Consider the following 8,181-nt stretch of genomic DNA (forward strand, 5'->3'; position numbering starts at 1 on the left):
ACTGTTCTAAAATGGAGGCTCTCCCGATTAATTTCCCACAACATTCATTGGCATCCCTTAAAGCGGATTACACATATGCCTGGCAGGATCACTCCATTAAATATTTAGGAATTAATTTAACGGCCACTTCTAATAGCCTTATAGCAGCTAACTATCTACCATTGATATGACAACTATCGTTAATATTTAAGGATTGGATGATGTTCAATATATCATGGATGGGCAGACTCTCTGCCTTAAAAATGGTGGTACTTCCAAAGATATTATATTTTTTTTCGAACATTGCCCATATTAATCCCTCCATATATTCTTATTAAAATCCCAAAACTATTTGCTTCATATATTTGGAGGGATAGGAAACCTAGGCAAGCAAGGAAAATATTGTCCTTACCTAAGAGGGAGGGAGGCATGGGACTCCCGTATCTTCGCAAATACCAATAGCATCCCTACTAGCACAAGTAAATTCTTGGTTTTCAAAGGGTAAAGTGATGCCATGGGTCCAGTTGGAATGGGATATGGCTTCTCCATTCCCACTCACAGATTGTCTCTGGTTACCATCTCATGTTAGGATCCCATGGATCGAAAAATGTACAGAGATATCCACAACTAGGAAAGCCTGGTTAGAAATGGTTCACGCGACACCAGAAATAAGTCTTCCTTCCACGAATCTTTCACTGGAAGGACTGGCCGCTTTAATACCAAATTTAAGCTTTGAGACTTGGAAATCTCAGGGTATATTTTCCCTTAAAGAAATTACTACACTCGGCACCCTTCAACCATTTACTCAGATTAATGCACAATTCCATACCTCTTTTAGAGAGTTTTATAAATATTTACAAATAAGGCATTGGCTACAAAGTATAATCCCAACCCCATATGTCATCAAAGATCTCCCTAAACTTTTGACAAATCAACTTAATAAAGTTAATAACAAAGGAGCCATCACATGGTGGTACTCTCAATTAACAACTCCCACAGAATTCACCAAACCTGTAACAATTGTGAAATGGGATACAGATCTCTCTTGTGTCTTCTCTGAAGAAGACTGCCGTCTAATGTATAAAACTAGTCATAAAGTTTCGAAATGTATGTCGCATATGGAACAATACTATCGATTGCTCCACCGACAATATTTTACGCCCCAAACTAATGCATACTATTTCGTCATCCCACTCCAATCTATGTTGGAGGAACTGTGGCCATATCAGCTCTGTACTCCACATATTTTGGACATGCCATTTTATCACTCTGGTATGGAAAGAAGTGTTTATTTTAATATCAAAAATTGTAAAGGTCACTATCCCCCCACACCCGGTTATAGCTATCTTTCATTTATATAAAGACGATATGACCTCTAACGACCGTTATTTAATGGGTCACGTCCTGATAGCCACTAAAATACTGTTAGCCCAAAACTGGAGATCTCCTATAATCCCCACTCTGGAAGAAGTAGAAAAAAAGGTCCAAATTCATTTTGAATTTGAAACAGCTGGAGTAAGCTACTCCACAGCATCATCCAATCCGTTAATTCAGTGGCTGAATTGGTCTGAATATTGGTCCGCCAAACCCAATCCCAGAGACCCAAACATTAAACTTTAGATAAAGTACCAAGTATGAGTGTAACAAAGGAGATCTTGGGGAGAGTTGTCTTGCCCCGCCTGGGGCTTCGACTTTCTGGAAGACATTTTTCATAGCTAGTAGTCTATATCTCATTAGTTTTAGTTGTTTGCAAATTGTGATTACTAGTTTAAAATAACGTGATTGTATATTAACTGATGAAAATAATTGCCTGTTCCGGACTGTATCAACATTACCAGGTTATTTCTGTTAGATCCTCTGCAAATATTGTACCTATTTTTTTTTATTTTATTTCTGTTTCCCTGATCCCTTCCCTTTTATTTCTGTATCCCAGATCCTACCCTTATAATTTTGAAACAATAAAAATGTAATGTTTATAAAAAAGAATAGGCCATTGTTTGAGATAGTACTTTTGGTTGTTGTAGGTTGTTTAATTTTGTGTTCTTATTTATGATTGATTGAATTAAAACAACTTATGTATGTTGTATCAAGAAGATATCATATCATTTCAAATTACTTTTCACTATGTCTATGTTATTGAATTACAAATAACGCAAGTAGTGTAGCTCAAAAACTAAAGCTAATAAGAAATATTCTGAAGTCAAATTCATTTTTCCTGACCTCATATTAGTGAAGTATGCCTAATTTTTAGAATGGAAACAAAGTAAATTTACTTCTTTGTTGTACAGTGAAACTCTACACAGGGCTTGGGTATGGATTCCCAGTGGTCGGGATGACGCTGGTCAGAATACAGACAGCGGCATCCAGACTGTCAGAATCCTGACACCCATACATAAATATAGTAGCACTAACCCTAACCCTCCTTCCGTAGTGCCTAAACCTAACCTCCCCCTAGTGCCTAAACCTAACCTCCTCCTCTCCGCACACTAAACCTAACCCTCTTCCCTTAGTGCCTAACCCTAACCCTCCCCATAGTGCCTAACCCTAACCCTCCCCTAACTCCTGATACTTACTTTCAGGATGCAGGAGGTCAAGATGCTGGAAGGATTTTGGCGCCGGTATTTAGTCAGCATCCTGCACGTTGGGATGCTGACTACATCCCCTACAAAGTAGTGGTCTGCAGGCGTTGAAAGTTTGTGCCAGCTGTATTTCTCTGTTTTTTTTGTTATTATTTTATTTTAATATGCAGAAAAATAATTAAGGGGCAAATGTATCAAGTTGATTTTTACATAGGATTATGCAGAAACTGCAGTTTCTGCATGATTTTATATATTGTAGGTTTATACTAATAGCACAATGCAGGAGATTCCACAGAAATCTCTGGCAAAGTGCTAGCACTTCAGATCACAGTCCCCATTATTACAGCAACCATTGTTGCTGTGAGTTCCCCTTGGTACATAGCAGGGATATTTTCAATAAAAATGAAAATATCCCCTGCGAGAGATACATAATCACGGAAGCACCATTATTATTAGTACATCGACCCCTAAGAGTCTAAATTTTACTTTAAGAGCCTACTGGAATAATCTCTGTAAAGCTGGGTACATGCTAGACGATGTGCAAATGATGCAACTTCGTTAAAGATTTCCCTTGAACTCCCGGAGAGAAGATATAGTGCATACACATTAGACTATTTATCAAACGATTAAACGATTTATCGTTCGTCATTTAAATCATTTCATCGGTCCAATATGTTGTTTGCTCCCCTAAAAACTTGTATCAGGAAGATGGCGTTACCCATTGTAGCCAAGTCCCGGAGTGCATCGCACTTCGGGGCTTGGTGCATATGAGAAATGCGGTTTTCCCTTCCCTGCATCCCGCCCAAAAACTTTTTGAAAATGTATGTCCTCCCATTAATTAAAAAAAATTAAGAGATTGTAATTCAAACAGATTATAAACAACTTGTCTACACAATATTCAGTATGTTATGTTTTTTTATATATACACATGTATACATGTTTTTATATATACATGTTGGCTATATTTATATTTATGTGGATAGTGGAAACTAATTGTTCACTATACTGTGTGTATATGTGTATATAAACATCTGTATATATAATGTATGTGTGTGTATATTTCCAGGACCGATTATACCGCATGATATATATTTTGATACGCTGTTAAAAAAGAGCTGGAAGTAGTCTCACACCACCAGCGGTATGGATGTATATATGTGTGTGTGTGTGTATATATACAGTATATGTATATACATATATATAATATAATGTATTGTGTTCTATTAATATCTGGCAATATAAATTGAATGATTAACTCATAAACTAATTGTTATATTATGAAAACCTATTTCTGTCAATTGGTTTGTATTTTACATTTGTATATGATTAGTGTACTAATTATATTTTTTATTTTCAGATTGATTACCCGATGTATAGTGTATTATTCATATATATGTATATATATATATATATATGTTAAACATTTTTTGGAGGTTACCATACTTTCCTTTTCTTGGTATGTATCCAACAAAGACCTAAAAGGTTCAATACTATTGTTTAAATTAATCTGTGATATTATCACTATGTTATAATAGTGACCTATTTGGTGGATATAGCAAGTTACTTCTTTCAAGTTGTATCTGTTTTCTGTTTAAATCAAGCACCACCCCTGTGAAGTCAACAACAATGAAACACGTTGTGTGTTTGAAAACTGTGGTCACAATAATGTAAAGCCACATTTGTTATGAGCTTGCGTTCTATCAAGGATGGGACAAAAAGTGGCAACATTCCATCAAGCAGAAAAAGTGGTATCTGATCTTCAGCTATTTGGTGCATACTGTATATAAAAATTGTGTATCATTTTATAATATTTTTATTATATGTCAAAATGTGTCACTACTGGGTACATTTGAATGAATGATATATCAACATTCATGAGACTAAAAAAATCACTAGCAAGTTAGACCACATATGTGACAAACTGAGAAACCAAAGTGCCCTTGACAAAAGATTTGACTAAATCTGAAACGTTGCACGATGTGAAAGGCTTAAAGGTTATTTACAAATCCTTGGAGTGCTGCCCGTGTATTGGATTGTTACTAATCAGCCTGCCTTTGCCTGCTGTTTATGGCCTTTGCCTGCTGTTTTTCGGCGTCTTTGCCTGGGGGATAGCTGCCTTTAAGCTCTTTTACATGGCCGCCCCAGGGCTTCAGTGTCTTTGCCTGGTGGGCCCCAACCCGACAGGACTCCTGGCATCTTTGTCTGGGGGGTGGCAGCCAAATAGCTCTTTTGCACAGCTGCCACCTCCCATGAGCTTCTGTTGTCCTCTTCACCTAGTGAAGAGGACAGCATGTGTCAGCTCTTTTGCATGGCTGTACCCACTAGAACTTCTGGCATCTTCCTTCTTCGGGAGCTCTTCATTGCGCTTTCCCGGCCATCGGACTGCCATGCCGCCTCCTCGTGCTGGCTTATATAAACCAGCCGATGGGGCGGGGTGACGACGTCGCGAGCCGTGATTGGCTTGCAGTGGCCATCTTTGAATTTCAAAGATGAAATGAGCTCTGCTGCCAAACTCTGCAAAATATCCCAACAGCTGACAAAATGCGACGCCGCTATCCTGAATGGGATCAGAATACCGGCATCGGCATGCCGAATCCCAAACATTCGGATGCCGGTGTCTTAGTTATCCTGGGGATGGGGGTGTTAGGATTAGGCAACCCTGGGGGAATATAGGGTTAACCGCCCAAGGGAGGGTTAGGGTGCTGGGAGAGGGGATTAGGGTTAGGCACCAATGGGAGGAGGTTAGGGTTAGGCACCACTAAGAGGGTTAGGGTAGGGAGAGGGGGAGGGTTAGGGTACTTACCCCCTGTTAGGATCTTCACACTTTGGCCTTCCGGCATCGGTATTGGAACCGGCAGCTATTGGGCCGCCGATATATAATACCCATTCCATTTATTTCTGAGTGGAAGCACTCACTGCAGATATACCAACATAAACAACTGATCAGGCAACTACATCTTTGACTGTTTTCAATCATCAGAACTTGTATAAGCACTGGCAAATGGAGAAGGGAGTGGAACTACTGTAATGAGCGGCAGTGAGTAATAAATTAACTTTTTTCAGGAATGAATTGATCTACCTGTTAACGTCATGGAGTCAACAGTGTTGCATTACCCTAGAAATGCTCAGATGCATCCTTCATTTCTTTCTGCAGCAATTCATTGCTTCTGGTCTGCAACTGTCCTGTATGATGAGATCAAGATGCAGTGATATAGTCACCTTCTGCCATCCTACTCTAAGTAATAATGGGCTGGTACTGTATGCCATAATTTTTGTCAGGTGTATGAGTTCATTACAACTGTTATAAGAAAAATTGCAAGCATAATGTGCCTGATGATATATATTGAATATATCCACCCATAAGAGGTGACTTTCAAAATATTGGAGGATCTACAGTTTCTGGGCAAGGAACCATGGGACATGAAGAACCCAAAACCATCCCATGTAGTATGGTGAAAGATACAACCAAAGTACTTTAGTTCAGGAGTCCATGAGATTCGGAATGAATTTATCATTCTATTGTGCTGCTAAATTTATTTTCACTTACATATACTGTAATTATAATATTGGGTAGAATAACTAGCTAATTACACTCCTCATTAGGGTCTCTGTTATTGCAGTGACTAATTATGTTAGCAAGTGCAAGGTCAGCCACTATGATTTCAATAATTAGCATTAATTTTTAAAACATAATTTATTCATGTTTTAATTCAAATTTTGATCATATTAGAAACATTAGCCACATTAATGTGGCTACATAGATAGCAATTATTCTACCAATATTCTATTGGTGTGATTTATTTTGCTTTTGTGTTGCTTATCAATAAAGTGTTTGTTAGTTTATGGACCGAATAATGATCATTTTTGAATAATCAAAATCCAATCTGGTTTTATTAAACTGTAAGTACTGTATGGGAAAACCCAATAGCCAATGACTAGATTAGACAGTGTGAAAAGGTAAAATGTGCCCATAATGATCAGTTTGTTTTAACTCAAACATCAAACAAATATAATTCTCCAATTTGAATTCCCACTATTACCACGTGTGGCCACCTTAAAACAACAATGCCTTTATGAACATGCGTCTCAATCATAAGATCACATTTACTGAACATAATGTATGTATTTGGTTTGAATAAACATTCTTTGTGTATTAAAGAACAAGAATATTGTAATTATTGATTCATTTAATTATATATTTTTACCAATATATAATTACTTTAAAGCTTTACATTTGTATCAATGATTAATTTAGTGAATTTAAACAATAAAACATTCTTAATTGGAATGCAGCAATGTGTGATAGAACATTCCCAACAAATGCTACTGTAAAACATGCTGTTACATTATAATGTGAACATGGCAACTAATAAAAATATTTGACAATATTCACAACAGTAAAAATGTAACAGAACCATAAAGGACACTATAGAAGCTGATATACAACCCCACCCCCACCACCACAAAAACTCCCTCCACACACATTTGAGATTAAAACAAAGTATGTCTAGCACACTGTATATACATGTAACTATTCTGAATATTTGTTATTTTAACAACAAGCTGCTAATACATACTCTATGCCCATTGAACAAAGAGACATGTTCAATTAAAATATACTTTATGCCACCACCCATAATCTGGTGAGCCTTTACATTTTACCGTGAGCATCCTTTTTCCACACCCACATTCTTTATCACTACAGTGCAGATAAAAAGTGGGAGGTATAATGGTGACAAGAAGCACTATAGTAACAGAGAGCAGACAAAGAATATCAAGTGAATGATTAGGCTGGCTGCTCTGAAATAGCAATTGTTTCAAAATCATATAAATACACGATAGTTCTAATGACGATAATAACCATGAAATCACACACACAAAATATACACCTGTGTGCGTATATATATATATATATATATATATATATATATATATATATATATATATATAATGTATATATATATATATATATATATATATATATATATATATAAAATATATATAAGCACAACGTCAGTCGAATGAGTCAAAGCAATGCAAGTTTTGCAGCAAGATTTGTTCATTTTTTACATGACAGTACCCTCACAAATTGCAACGCAAACTAATCGATAGGGTGTAAGAACGAGATCCCATTTCTCGAATAAAGTAAATGAAAGGAAGGGTACATTTCCTGTTGTCATTATTAAGCCGACGATTGTGGCCATTACCTTTTTGATAAGGATTTCCTCAGTCCCATTAGCTCAACAACGGGCTACAAAGTCTTGTGCCAGCCCATCCATACAGACACACCAGGGCGGATATGATGGAGCTCACAGATGCAGGACAAGTCGCTAATGCTGTGATGGAGATATCCGAATGATATAATGAAGAATCCTCATGTTTCATGTAGCGAGGCCGCAATTTTCTGTTCGAATGTCAGAGAACGGTAATATGAATAAGCAAGGTACAGTAGTCCAGCAGACAAACAACAAGACGAAGAATATTTCCGGAAATGGAGAAGGGTTGCTGCTGTCACGACAAAAATCCCCTTTGAAAAGCGTAAAATATTATATTTTGTGTATTCTTCTTTCTCTATTTGGAATCGCTTGGATTTAGCTTTATATTATTCCGAATAAATACATAT

General features: G+C 37.0%; 1 protein-coding gene across 2 annotated transcripts in view; it reads right to left on the minus strand.

Moving 5' to 3' along the window:
* LOC148508762 (adhesion G protein-coupled receptor L3-like) overlaps positions 1-8,162 on the minus strand; it is a 568,558-nt gene extending 560,396 nt beyond the window's left edge. For both annotated transcript variants that reach the window (XM_088444099.1, XM_088444100.1), the window contains exon 1: positions 7,766-8,162. The gene's annotated coding sequence lies outside the window, so the exon portion shown is untranslated. The remainder of the gene's footprint in view (positions 1-7,765) is intronic.
* Positions 8,163-8,181: the final 19 nt, after the last annotated feature.

This window comes from Taudactylus pleione, unplaced genomic scaffold (genome assembly GCF_031769625.1).
Source record: "Taudactylus pleione unplaced genomic scaffold, aTauple2 ptg000347l, whole genome shotgun sequence".
Classification (NCBI taxonomy): Eukaryota; Metazoa; Chordata; class Amphibia; order Anura; family Myobatrachidae; genus Taudactylus; species Taudactylus pleione.